The sequence below is a fragment of the Ambystoma mexicanum genome, chromosome 12 (assembly GCF_040938575.1).
Source record: "Ambystoma mexicanum isolate Mex_15411 chromosome 12, UKY_AmexF1_1, whole genome shotgun sequence".
Lineage (NCBI taxonomy): Eukaryota > Metazoa > Chordata > Amphibia > Caudata > Ambystomatidae > Ambystoma > Ambystoma mexicanum.
Window position 1 is genome coordinate 582,533,832 of NC_090936.1, and position 14,864 is coordinate 582,548,695.

A 14,864-nucleotide genomic window follows, 5' to 3' on the forward strand; every position below is an offset into this window, starting at 1 on the left:
TGTTAGCCAACAAGATAGCTCAGCAGCCGGTTGCGTGCTTGTTACTGTGATCTGTACGGTGCAGGTTTCAGGTTTGAATCTCGGCAAGGCCAACTCATCCTTTCGAGGTCGATAAAGAGGTACCAACTTCGGTTTGGTGATAATTGTGATAAATGTGTTCTATGTACACCTCTTTGCTAAAAGCGCTATATAAATAACAATTTGACCATTAGATTAGGTATATAATTTACCATTGAGTCATTGCCTCTCTGCACTGTTGTATGATAACATTGGCATACCATTAGGTATTAATAGCTTCAGGAAATGAGGACTTCCATTAAACATCAAAATGTAATTCTGCTATCGAACCTCAAAACACACAATACAATTAATGTTTGCTTTACTATGTAAATGGCTAGGTTTTTGTGTATTCAACATTTAAATATATACTGGAGAGATCATGTCCAGACCATGGAGAAATAATGAAAGCTGTATTCTGTCACAGTGCAGAAAGCTATCGCATGGTAATGATTTCCATACAGTTTTTGCAAACTTCAGCTAATTGTCACCTACATTTTACTCCCTTGTAATGGGGTAAAGTAATTTTTACTCTCTTGAAATCACATTTACTCTTAAAGTTTAAAAATAGGGATTAAAATACTCCCACATCAAAATATTATCTGGAGCACTGTATGAACTTCTGAAGAGTAAATGGAGTTCTGTTGGCAAAGTTTAACAAAGGGGGATTTACAGGGTTTTACCATTTGAAGGGTTATGAATACTGGCAACATCAAGGCATACATTATATTTCAAAGATTTAGCAGCATTTGCTAAAATGTTCTTGATTAGTTAACAAACCCATTTGATTAGCAATGTCATAATAATGTTTTCAATGTCACCAGAAGTTATTTGTACCCAAGGCATAAAATGAGCATCAATATAGCATTGTAAGCTGAAGTAAGACATTAGTGAGAAGCCAGGCCTTGCAAATTCTTAAAGTTCCACTAGACCTGCAGGTCAAGTAACTTAGTTTACCTACTCGACCTAAAAGAAATGCACTTGACCCACTGCAATGAATGACACATGTAAATGTGCTGTCTGTAAAATGGTGCATGTCACCACAAACCCACTTTACGTTTGGCACACTGCTGCCTCCCTTGCGGCAGGTCATGCAAAGTGAAACATATTTGCCATATAATGCAAAGTAAATTTTACATAAAAGCTTCAAACAATCCCTGCAAATGGTACTTGTTCATAAAATCTACTCGAATGGACAAGTAGACTTTGCGAGCACTACATGAGCGTCTGTAAAATGTAAAAGGTTAGCTGCATGAATGGACATAAATAATTAGATATGATAAAAAGGCTCTGACGTGTGGCCAGCTCTCTCCCGCAGTTGCTAATATATAATGCAATCATAATCTTAGAGCAAAGCGAGCTCTGGAAGCTAAATGCAGGGTATGGTATTGCAGCAGATCTGTAGAGGTATAGTCTGGATGGAACTATTGATTACTACTTTGCGTAAACATCTAGTGTGTTTGTGTATTCATTATGTAAGAGGAAATAAACTAAGACTAAGCAGAACATATGGTGTATCAGGCAGAGAACTGGGCATACTAGGTGAAATATTGTAGTTTGCCGCCATCTCACTTTCAGTGTACCTGGTATAAAGCAACAGGGTGATAAGATAGACTATCAAGGAGTATGGGTTCAGCTTGTGGGTTGAGCACCAGTTGTACATATATATGCAACCAGCAGGTCACAGAACTAGGTTTGCCATGAAAAGCATTTGGCCGTGTGATCATGTACATTTTCAAAGGTGTTCACTCGTCAATGTGATGCATCATCCCAAACAAAATGAAATATAGTTTACACTATGAGATTTGGATACCTAAACTTTACTCTAAAGCATGGAGACAATGCAGTGTTTTACAGTAGGAAAACTGTAATTATGTATTATACAATTTACATTTTGAGCAATGGAATTGCATGACTGTCTAATAAAAAAAAAGGTAGCACATACTGTTCTTTGCCAGACAGGATACAGTTAGCTTATTAAATGTATCATCCAGATTACTTCAGGTTTTCATTTAAAATAGAAAAGAGAAATTCTTCGCCTAGCACTCCTGCACAGGCCTTTGGCTCGAGAGTAGAATAGACGATTACTGCTGCACTCCCTCTACATTAGCCCCTTTGAGCTTGCAGTAAACAGATAAAAGAGGGTGGGGAGAGTACAGAGAGCATGAGAAGAATGCAGGATGAGTTGTGCTTGTATTGAACGGGTAACTTAAATAGATATCTTTGCTACACAAGTGTACATTAAACCTACAGATTTGCATAGTAAATGTCTATGCAACGCTGCTTGTTTTATGCCATTGCTAAAGAAGCAAGGTCGTTTTTTTTCTCCCCCGTTAGGCAGATTACAAAGTTTACAAAGTTAAAATTGTGAATTTAGGGACTGCTTGAGCCCAGTCTAACAATTAGACATTACTTGTCGTTTCAGACGAGGCAAACGCCTTTAGTAGCAGTTGCTTAGCAAGTGGACCCTTAATTGTCTACACAGTGCCTGCCGGCTGGTTTGCCTGCAGGTAAGAATTGAACAATTTCAAGCTGCACTATGTATGAATGTGACGTCCGTTAGAACGGGTAAATCTACATATGCCTGCATTAATTTATTCTAGTAGTATGGAAGAGACCAGCGTTTATTAATTCCCCAAAACTCTGTGCTGGAACAGTTATTGCTTCGCCGGCCGGTACTGCTAAGATTCATGTTACATAGCGGCACCAAGACAAAGTTTCTTTTTATAGGTGATTGATACTTTACTTTATCAGTGGTATGTCATCTCTCCACTACTATTTAGTCCACATTAACTAAAACAAATTTAATGTCCCTTTACAGTGGATAAATATAATATATTCGATGTTCCTTTTGTGATTATTAGACATTTTTAGAGATGACTACCTCCATTGCATCATGACTCAGACGCCACATAGAGTTCTTAAACATGACTATTGGGGATGTTCTCAGGTGCACATCCATTTAAAGAATTTGGCAACTACATGTGTTCATCGAAGAAGAATTCCACCGTTTACACCTCAAGGTAATCAAATTATTCATTTTCGCTTCCTTGAGATGGACGGAGGGTGTGGTGTATCTGCCTTCTTTTCTCTAAGACTAGTAGAACTAATAGCTACCTGCGTGTCTTTTGTTTAGGTATCCAACAGTGGAGCAACCCAAGGCAGAATTGACATTATGTCCTATTTTTTTTGCAACAGATAAGGGGTTCTTCCAATTGGACCCTTTGACGAAGTTTGACCTACTTTAATCGGCTCTTGAGGAAGGTTCACCAATTATTTGGATTTATGAACGGAAACATGTGGAGCATAAGCCATTGGATTATTAGAATGACTGTTTAAACGTTTTGGTATTCCAACTGAGACCTCTCCAAGTGCTCTGATATTAATTTATAGACCCTTCCAATCTTAATAATTTGTTCTATGTTAGATAGAGAGGTGTCACTTCTACATTTTCCATAGTTTATGCATGAGTTTTTTTGTTGCCATTTAGATTCAGTGGTTTTTGTGTATTCATTGTTCTAACCACATAGGGCCTCATCACGACTTTGGCGGTAACCCTTAAATCCGGCGGTCACGCAATTACCGCCGGATTTAAGGGTCTGCCAAATCAGGACTTCGGTAATACCGCCGGCGTTACCGCCAATGTCGTGATCAGGCCCATAGTATCCTTTTTAATATTTATTATTCGGCTGCTGAGACCGAAAACAAGCGACCACCCACACAGGAATATTTTAAACCGAGGCATCACAATCCTCAAAGAAGTGGAAGAATGAAGAAGGAACGACAGAGTGTAGTGTCTAAATTTGGCCTGCAAATATTCAGACCCCCGTCCCATAGAAGGCCCGCTGGACCATACACAAGGCCTTGAACTTGTCTCGTTTAGCCACTGGCAGCCAGTGCAGAGTGTTAAAGATCAAAGAGGCTGATGAGAGGGCCTACAACTGCTGGAGAAGGAAAGCAGACTGCGCGAGAAACAAATTGAAGCAGTAGTCAAGTGAACCAGAGTTTACAAGTAATATACTCCAGCATTGCGCTGTACAGTTCAAAAGTATTCCAAAACTTGTATTCATTCAAAGTTTTTCAATCCATATCTATGCCCATCTGTGTTTACACGTGTTTCAGCCACCTGCCTTTTTCAAAACTGAGCTATATGTATATGTATTCCCACTGCTTCCTTGTCATTTCCTATGGTCCTTAAATTGAGGACATTCCTCATTCATTTCATCAGGGATGGATCCCTTGTTTCTACTCGATGATAGAGTTTTGTCTGCGATCCGCGTTCTGATTTCCAGATGTAAGAGATGATCCAACCACAGGATGAAGGGAGATGGGGCAGGACATTCCGAAGGGTACTCAGAACTTTGTGCCTACATTCTTGACAACCGAAGAAGGTGGGAGAAGATGGCCAAGTTCAAAAGGCCAAAAAGCTGAAGACCACACAGGACTCCTGCGTCGAGCCGGCCATAAGCAAATTAGTTTTTTCTCTATTAAGGCAGAGACCATTTTTGCCCATCCAGCAATGAACCGCAGAGAGGCAGTAGCGGCAGCGCTCAGCACAAGCCAGAGATCAAACTGCACCAGAATCTGGTATCAGCATTAAAAAAACACTGAAATACACTCTTGAGTTTAATAAGAGGTTGGATATACTGATTGAAAAGAGGGGAAAAAGACGAACCTTGGGCAACACCACAATTAACAGGCTTGGCCACCGAAATGAAAGGAGAACGTGAGAGGGACTGGAAACTTTCGGAAAGGAAGGACCGGATCCGGCCAGAAATACCTGCAGAGGATAACCTATCCTTCACGATACCATGGTCCACGGTGTCAAATGTGGCAGAAAGGTCCAGCAGGTTCAAGGCCCCAATACCGCCTAGAACCACAATCTGTGCCAGATCATCAGCTGATGACACTAGGACAGATTTTGTTCCCCTGCCGGGCCGGAACCCAGTCTGAAAGGGATTGAGAGCCCAGAGTCCTCCAGAAGAGAGCGAAGAAGAGGAGTGAGCAGAGCTTCGAGGAGTTTCATAGGAAACTAAAGGAAGGAAATAGGCTGGAAATTGGAAAGAATAGTAGAATCCAAGTTGATTTTTTTCTTAGGAGGAGAATGAGCCGAGCATGTTTAAGTGAAACCGGTATGTGAGCAGAAGTGAAGGGAGATGCAATATGAGGAATAACAGCCTTAAGGATGCTGAGAAGAATGGGATCCACAGGGGATGCTGATTTCATACTAAGGGTGACTGACCTGATCTCCGAAAAGACCAGGAAAGTGTACCAGTCAGGGACAGGAGGGCTTGAGGCTTAAGGATCAGCAGGAGAAGACCGGGTACTGGAAGTGGCTGTGATTTTCTGTCTCATCGTGATTTTTCATCAGAAAAAGTAGACCGTGAATCACAGATCCTTTTTGAAGGGATTACCACATTAGCAGAGGAAGGAGAAGATAGTGAATGAATGAATTGAAATAACTCCTTAGGGGAATTCACAGCAGCTTCCACACAAGGAGCAATGTTGTCACATTGGTAAATAGCAGTAGCTTTACATAAGGCTAGGTGAGTCATGGAATCGAACAGTAAGCAGTGTGCCACTTAAGATCTGCTTGCCTACGGGCAAGACAAAGCTTACCAAGATCAGCAGAAAACCATTGCTCTAATGAGCAACCACAAGGCCGAGAAGCTTTAAGAGGAGCTAAGGAGTTGGCTGTGGCTGTCATGTTATGTTATGTTACTTGGCATTTATATAGCGCCTTATGTATCATTGGTATGGCCTCAAAGCGCTGGTAAATTGAATGCCCTCAGGAACCGCAGTTCAAGTCAGAAGAGAGAGTGTTGTTTGGTGCGTGCACGCACCGGATATGTGTGAAGCTGGTGTGGTTGTTTCATGGATAGCTGCTTCTTAGTGGTAGGTGTGGTGCTGAGGAAATCAGTTGGAATGTGTTCAGTCTGGAGAGTTCAGGCTGCATTAGGCTTGAACAGACGCCTATGCTACCCAGTATGTGCTCCGCTAGCTGTATTTTTTTAGGATGATGAGGTGTTCGTGGGGTCATGTTAGTATGAGAACAGCTAGGCCAAATGTATCATAGCATAGCTGTGTTCTAGCTGAATGATGGTGTATAGGGGAGGGTAGGCGTAGTAGTGTGATATGGTGGTTATCAGTAATGCGCCTGCGACCAAGCACGAGATCAGGACACGGGGCGTACATAGCGGCATAAGTATATAAAACAACAGGATGGATGGATAGGGTAAACATGTGATACAGATAACATGGGGATACAGGTCCTTTCATATACACAGCATAAATAGGAGTTGTAGAGATATAGGGCCTCATTACACGGAAGGCGGTAAGGGTGAACGGTCACCGGTAAGGGTACCGGTGACCATTAACCCTTACCGCCTTACTACGAGGTCCCTTTGCGGTTCCCAACCTTAACGGCTGGTGTAGACCAGCCGTTAAATTTGGGACCCGCAGAGGGACCTTGGTGCTAATAACGGTACCGCAATTTGCGGTACCGTAATTACCACCTTCCCCATTCCCATTATGCGCTATGGGGCAAAAATGGGAATGGGGAAGGGCCATGGAGAAAGGGGGAATTACCGCCCCACCAACCTTGGAATGGGGTGGTAATTCCCCTTTTCTCCATGGTGGTACCAGTATGGTACCGGCGGCAACCATGGTGCTAATAGCACCATGGTTTACCGCCTTCCGTGTAATGAGGCCCATACAGAGCTATATCCACTCCATCCACTCTGTCCTTTCCATCCACTCCATTCACTCTATCCAGACGAAATTGTCATGTACCAAGATGGGAGCAGATGCCACTTTGAGCCAGGTTTCAGTGAAGAACCCCAAATCTGGTGAATGATCCTGTAGGAAACTATAACAATCTACTGCATGAGCCGCAAGCAACCAAGCATTAAATAAGACACTTCCCCTGATGTTGTGGGAGTACAGGGGTGGACACTGCAGCCTGATGAGCCTGCTGCTATCCCAGAGGAAACGGCATACCCAAAGGAGCAATATCCACCAGATCACTACGTGCCAATAACGGGCATCTCCTCCCATGTAATCCGCCCCCCAGGATAACCGCCCTCAGGCTAGCATCGTATAGCAGCTGACTTTCCCTAGCCACATGGGAATAGACTTTAGGCTGGGGATCAGTGACTCCATAGATTTCATCACAATGTGAATTGCCTAAAAACATTGAGTTCTCAAAGCCTGCAATAAAATGACCACTGTCCAAACAGGTCGCAATCAGTTTGTGATCGATGTACGTCTTTGAGCGATGTGTTACACGTGTTTTAGAATGTAGTGGTTGTGCCCACTCGGCCATGGCTAGTGGCCTGGTAGTGTTTTAAAATGGACAGTGGGCACGGCTAAAGGCCATGGCTAGTGGTCTGGTAGGGTTGTAAAATATACAGTGGGCACAGATGTAGGGCGTGGCTACTGGCCATGTGTGGAAAAGATCTATGGAATATCAAAACCTTTTGAAATTCAAGGAAAAATCTTTAGTTGCAGGGATGTTAAGGTGAGTCCTTAACGCAACAAACCCCTGAAATTCAGCTAAAGCCACCTTAACTTCATGGCCCTTTTTGCGCAGCGTATGACCACAAGGATGACATCACTAGTGACAACGATGGTATCACTGGTGACATTCCTAATATCATATGATATGATTATTTAACTAATGGCATCAGACATAAGATCACGCTACTTATTTGCCCAGATTTAGACAACCCTTACGTTTCTACATATGTGATCTTACTATTTTAGAATAGTTCATAACAATGAGTACATTGTTTAAAACAGTAATATGGACCATATCTCTACTTGTGAAGCTTTCCTTTCGAGTACTTTGGTGAACGGTGTCTGAATTATAAATAGTACACAGCTTCGTATGTTCCTGTTTGTGCCAAATATATCTAAGACGCGTTCACTATAATATAATCTGTATATACATTTACAAAAATGTGTAGAAATTCATAGGAGACGCATGTTTAACCCTAATTATTTTCTATGTTTTCAAATAAACCTATGTAAATACCCAATTATTTTATTGTAAGAAATGTGTACAGTATCATTTTCTAAATGAGAAGAGAAGTGCTTTAAAACAAGGAAAAACTATGTATTAGGATTTCCATACGTGGGTATTGACAAAGTGATTATTACCCTAAATTTATATATGTATAGAAAAGAAATTAAGTTTTAAAATTCAACATTTGTTTGAAAACATGTACAGTAATGGTTTCAGCAGAGGGGTCTGTGGGGGGTTGGGTATGTGGGGGGGCTCTGAGAGGGAGGCCGTGCCCCACCCTGGTTTTCAGGTATGTGTGGCACGGATGGAGGACAGGTTGCGAGGCTTTTGCGTCATCCTCAGGGAGGGACAGCCTCTTGTGGTGGTATTCAGCCTCCTTCCGGGCCTGCAGAACAGAAAGAAAAGCTAGTTTATGAGCGGGAGTGCAGGGAGGTACGGTCTGGGTGTGGCTTCTCCTGCTCCCTGAAACTTAGGCGCGGGTCGCCATGGTAACATGTCCTCATTGATATGAAAGTAGGGGGTTCACCCAAAGACTACCGGTGTGCTAAGGTCTCCAGTTTGAAAATAGTTGGGAGAAATTATTGAAAAAAGCAGCCTGCTGCATTTGTACTTCCACTGGGATCCCCCAAACGAAGCCCAGATCAGTTACAAACGTATGGGATTGGTTTTGGAAGTACATTGAAACACGCACTGCCGAAGGAGATGAGTTGTGCAAAAAACTCTATTTATAAGTCAATTTATAATCATAATAGCAATTTTGTTTTAAGCATGAAGAAATGTATTCATGTGATGTACAGCCGACACATGTTTTCGACCCCTCAGGTCGTTCTCAAGGCTGTGTAATACATCAGTAAGGTCATGATAACCACAATGTCATTCAAAATTAACGAAGGATACGCACAGAGATAAATAAAAACTCACGCAGTGGTAATTGTGTGTACAGTACATTCAGAAAACAACATGATTGATATAATTCAAACAGAAAAACAAAGACTACAAGCAAAAGGGGATGGTTGGCAAACCATATGAATTATGAATATAATAAATAGAAGTGACATACCGCAGTACAGGGATTGAGTTTGGGGGTTTCCAGAGGGCGCACATAAGATATAAATGGAAATAAAAGAAAAAAGAAGAAGAAAACAACTGAATTAGCAATGGGATAGTACACAAATCCATAAATGACACGAATGTCCATTTTAAAAAAAATGTTTCTTAGATGTGGGAAAGGTACCTAATTTGCCCCAAAAGCCACCTTGTGAAATTGCGGGCTCAAGGGTCGTGGTACTGTGGGGAATGTAAGAGATAGGAAAGAAGGAACAGAAAAAAAGAGAAACCAGGAGCAGTGATGTAGCTGGGGTGTATACAGATAAGGAGGCAGCTGTGTGATCATGCATCCATAGGAATGCACCTAGTTGCCGGCTGTGTGCATATCCTGAGTTCAGAGCAAGCAGTAGAATGCCTCTCAAACAGGGAAGAAGGGAAAAGGAGATGGTAGACAATGAGATGTGGATGTGATGCGTTGATTGGCGCTGTTGTTTAGATTAAAGCATGCTAGGGGCCACAAAATTCGAATTGTAGGAAATGGACTGTATTACCATATAGCGGCTTGTCAGGATAAAGGACTCTGCTGGACCTTTGTGGAGTGGTGAGTGAGCAGTCATCAGTTTCGAATCTGACTGATATGTTTCTGTATGGGTTAAGAAAAGTAAAGGGTAAGGGCAAAAAACAACAAGGAACCCCGTGAACAGTCTCAGCTTGGATGAAAACAAATATTTGACAGTGTTGGCAGAACTCACCATAAGTTGCAATGAGAAGTAAAACATGTCTTGTGGGTGAGTCAGCGTAGGATTTCCTAGGAATTCTAGGAATTCCTGTCCACCATGGTGCTGGAGTGTGGAAGTCCAAGTCTGTCCGGTCTCTCCTTCCTCTACATCGTCAGATGCAGATTGCTATCCATTTCTTCTGAGGATGAAGATGCTATGGGGATGTACTTGGACAGGTATGATGTCCAGCTGGTACTGGACCAGATCTACCGGTCTATAGGATTTAAGGAGCAATCAGCGGTGGAGCAGGCTTCGGATCTGTAGATTCGCCAATATAAGCCTACCCTCAAGCTGGGCCGGTCTTTGATTTTGGACATTCCAGATAAGATCCTGCTGGAGTGGTCTAATCTGGAACACATTTCCATGCCCTGTTTTATGGCAAAATTGTGCCCTCTCAAACGGGAGGAGTCCCGACGCCCCCGGCGGTGGAGGTGGAAGACATTCTGGCTAGCCTGGTTGGGTGGTCCTCCATGTCAGCAGAAAGAAGCGGCTGTCTGGGACCCAGTGGACAAAAAGGTGGACTCTGCTCTCAAGAAATCGTACCTGGGGTCTCAGCTGGTTTTATGTTCCAACACCTATGGGTCCCATGCCACGGACACAGTGTTTGGGTTTAAGAAACTAAAGCAGTCACTGGATGCTGGCATGGACTGTTCCCATCTCCTCGTGGACATGCAGAGGCAGACCCAGTATGTCGTACCTTTTTATTTATGACTGGGTCCATGGTACTGCTACGGCCATGGGCTCCACCATCTCTGCTAGACGGCATTTGTGTCTTTGTGATTGGAATGCAGCGTGATCCCAGAAACCTGCACCACTGAAGACTCCCTTTGATGGTCAGAAATTGTTGTGTATGCCCTAGAGTTCAAGGTTCATGGAGTCTTCAAGGCGGATAAACATGCGGACAAGTTGAGGAAGAAGTCTGGGCCTGAAACAGCTGCGGGTGGTTTCGACCTCCCCATAAATCCCACGTTCTTCTGCCCTTGTCTGATTGCAAGAAGCCAGGCTTCCAGGGCCTGTTCCATCGTTCCAGGTCACCTCCCAAGCCTCATAAATCCTGACATTCGCAGATGGCCGGATTGGAGGGCAACTGGCTCATTTTGTTTCGAGTTTGCCTGGGGTACCGGCTGAACTTTCTTCTCTTCCAGAGTCAGGGCTCCAGTGACACCTCTGTCCAGGACCTTGTTCAGAAGCGGGCTATAGTTCCAAAGCCCACTGCTCAGAAGGGGGTGGGATTCTACTCCAGGGTGTTTCTGGTCCTCAAGCCCGGGGCTCTCTCTTTCTGACTCATTCTTAACCTGAGGGGGTCTGAATGCTTTTGTTCAAGCACAACGCTTCAAGATGAAAACCCTGCAGAACATCATGACACTGCTACGGTGGGACTGGATGGCGTTGATTAACCTGCAGGACGCATACTACCATGTCCTTATGTTGTGGTGCTATCAATGCTTCCTGCGGTTTGCTGTGGCAATGGACCATTATCAGTTCCAGGTTCTCCCCTTTGGGCTCATATCTGCTGCGATGGTATTTACAAAGCTGTGGGGGGAGTGAGGGGCCTGGTGGCGTAATTGCACAGCTGGGGATTCAAGTTTACCCCTACTTGGACGATTGGTTGGTCAATGCAGGGGGTGCGGAACCAGGTGTTGCTCCATCTGCATCAGGTGTGCTAAACTCTGACTAGTTGGGGGTTCTTGATCAATCTCCCGAAGTGTTCTGCACTCGGGTGGGGAAGGTTTGACTGCCACAGGACAGAGCATTCTGTCTCCGGGCACTGTGTGGGGTTTTGGGCAAGGACTACGCTGCAGCCAGGGACCTGTTATCTCCAGGGCCACATGGCTTCCTGCGTATTTGTGGTCCTTGAGCACAGCAGCATTTGAGACCATTGATTTGTCACCTACTGCCCCATTGGAGCCCGGCTTCCCGGACTTATGACACTTTGCTTCCCATCACGCCTTCCCTCTGTCAGGCACTCCGCTGGTGGACCTTTATGTCTCCTCTATGTAAAGGGGTCCCCTTGTCCCTGGAGTTCCCAACCAGACTTGCTACTCTTCCTTGTCCCAGTACACACATCCCTCTCCCGCCCTGTGGGTGAAGGTGCCCATACCTCTGTTTTGGATCTACTGATGTGAGGTGGGTAAGTGGGAGGTTATACCCTCCTGGGAAGGGAGGGCCCAGAGAAAGATAGCTTGGAAAAAAGAGTTCCTTAGAGGGCAAAGCTCACTCAAAGGTCATTACTGGGACGAGAAAGAGTGGGAATAGGAGTAATGAAGATTACTGGTAAGTAATCCGAGCATTGCCTGTATTTACTGCTAAAACCAACTCTGCCACAACATTTGTTTCAGCTTGAATCATTGTTGCTGTCTCCTTGTGGCTTTACAGACACATTTTTAGTTTGGGCTATTGGGTATAAGCCGAAATTATTGCATTAGAGTACAGATGTATGAGTCTAGTATCTGGGAACCTCAAGTAAGCCAACAACCAAGGACCATGCAGGAGTCAGGTAAGTACAAACAGGAAATGTACTTTAATACTTAGAAGTCAGGTAGAAGGTTGCAGGGGAGAGGGCTGGCCGTCCTTCTACTACAGGCTCCCATCTCCAAGCCCTACACCAACGGTCATCCTCAGAATCCCCCCTCACATAACATTCTACATTCCCTCGATATTCCTGAAATAGCTGACCCACACAGACAGCTAGGAATCATTCACTCGGCACACAACCATGCCAGGGAAGCATGCCAGGTAAACATGTCAGATACCTCCCTTCCTAAAGAAACAGCAGAACAACCCTTACACACAGCAAAACCAAACACTTGGGACCAAACACTGCAACCAGTCATACAACGCAGGTTACTTCTGAGCACAACTTGCTCCGAACTGAGCAACAACCTGGCTACACAGAAGCAGTAAACATACCCATACACACTCACACCTCAAAGAAAACAAACCTCCTTCCGCCAGAACCTGACAAATTCCAGCCTCAGATCTGCCACATCTGAAAAAAACCTTGCTCCTCAAACCAGAGCACCCAACAACACAAACTGTAACCGGTCCTGTCCCTAACACAAAAATACATATTGTGAATACAATACAACCAACCAGTTGCAAACCAAATACGCCCAAACCAAAAGACCAACACAACCACACCCACTTCTCCATAAGAACACATAAAAGAAGAAGGAAAAGCCACTCACAAGACAAAGGACACATTGACGCACTGCAGAGAAACAGCACATCAAGACAATACACAGAACATGGTTGACAAGTCCATGATACTGTGGAACCAACTAGTCGCCCAGACATATGGTAGTCAATCCTATGCCCAGGTCACTTTCCAATCACTTAATATTTGAATACCTTTGCTTGTATACACCACATGTGAACTACCTGCACAGCAAAGCACTAGTTCATACGCCTAGACACAGACTAACAACTAGAAGCACACCACTACAACTACAAGCTATTTACGCAAAGGTGCAATAACATCTACTCCCTGCCTTAATCCAAATGACAACTTCCTGCACATGCACTAATGCCTCATCCCTGACATTAGTTCTTAAAAATAACACCCACTGATAACCGGTGCATAACCTCCAAAACTGCACCCCGGGAATGCCTCTAACCTGACCAGTCTTTTGATAGGCCATTAGCCGGGTGAAAAATTCTTAACTCCTACTCTAGATTGGTAACAAGACTACACCCCGGGACCACCACACCCTAACGAGTGGTTCGCTAGGCCACTGGATAGACAAGAAATGTAAAACACCTACTCGGCTATACTCACAACACCTTTGTATAACTGGCGCAACTAAGTCCTCCAAGAACTACCATGCACCTATAAATCCCTGGTGCACAAGGCCCTCCTCTACTACAGATGCACACAGCTACACAATTGCTACAAGATCACCACAATTGCTACACAAGTGCGCACATGCAACAATACTGCACCAATACGACAACACTACCACTGATGGTACATAACTGCATCACCACTACTAGAACACTCCCAACTACACACATCAGCTCTCCATGAGCGATGACCACAAAGTACATCCATGCCAACATTCAAAGCATACAACCTTCACCAAACAATACTCCACTCTGCCAAGTACATCATACTCGCAACACTACCATACCATAGATAGAAACACCCCTGCGTCATGTAAAAAAGTTATCAGGCACCTACTCACATGTAACACAAACATTTAGAAAAATGCTAACTAAAGGTGAAAACGTTTCATCCACATGACATACAATATACCCCAAACCCATCTAGTACATGTAAATGGCAAAAAGACTACACAGTGGTAAATGTGCACTTGACTTCAAAACTGTCCTGTGAAATCAAGGAAAACATTTAATTTTCTATAATCTGTGGATGTCATCCTTCAAAATCATAAGTGGCAACATAATTATTGCATTATCACTACCATAATTTCCTATCACTTCTCACACCCACAACATACCACACAATGGGCCTCATTACGAGTTTGCCAGTCCGGAATCTGTGGATTCTGTGATGACGGTGACACCGTTTCCGTGACCGCAAGTATGCAGAAACTAAGGCCGATTACGGCCTGTCGGTCACGCGCACCAGACCAATGCAGAAACGGTTTCACCGGCGGCATGGAAACACACACGGACACGGATATACCTTGTAAAAAAGAAGTGGAATATCTGTGACCGCCCCTGCCGTCACGTACACGGAAATACAAGATCCGGAAACACCATGATCGCGAAAACCAGAAAGAGAGAGGCGGCCATTATTTAAACCCCAATCCACTGCTATCCTCAGTGACCACAGGGTACTTCACCTCCTGGAGCTGGAAAAACCCACCACCACCATGGCATCCCAGCCACAAGACAGCTCAAGCAAAGGTTCAGTGAGCCTGAGGTCATAGTGCTCATTGAGCACATTGTCCAAAATGCAGCAAAGCTATTCAGCACCGACAAGAGGTGCA

The 14,864-nt window shown here is 44.0% G+C and overlaps 1 long non-coding RNA gene across 1 annotated transcript; it reads right to left on the reverse strand.

The window, feature by feature from the left end:
- Window positions 1-8,817: 8,817 nt before the first annotated feature.
- On the reverse strand, window positions 8,818-9,996 carry LOC138513825 (uncharacterized). Its single transcript, XR_011281821.1, has 3 exons — window positions 9,883-9,996; window positions 9,682-9,773; window positions 8,818-8,918 (listed from the first exon to the last, which is right to left on the reverse strand). It is a non-coding gene; the product is annotated as an uncharacterized lncRNA (long non-coding RNA).
- Window positions 9,997-14,864: the final 4,868 nt, after the last annotated feature.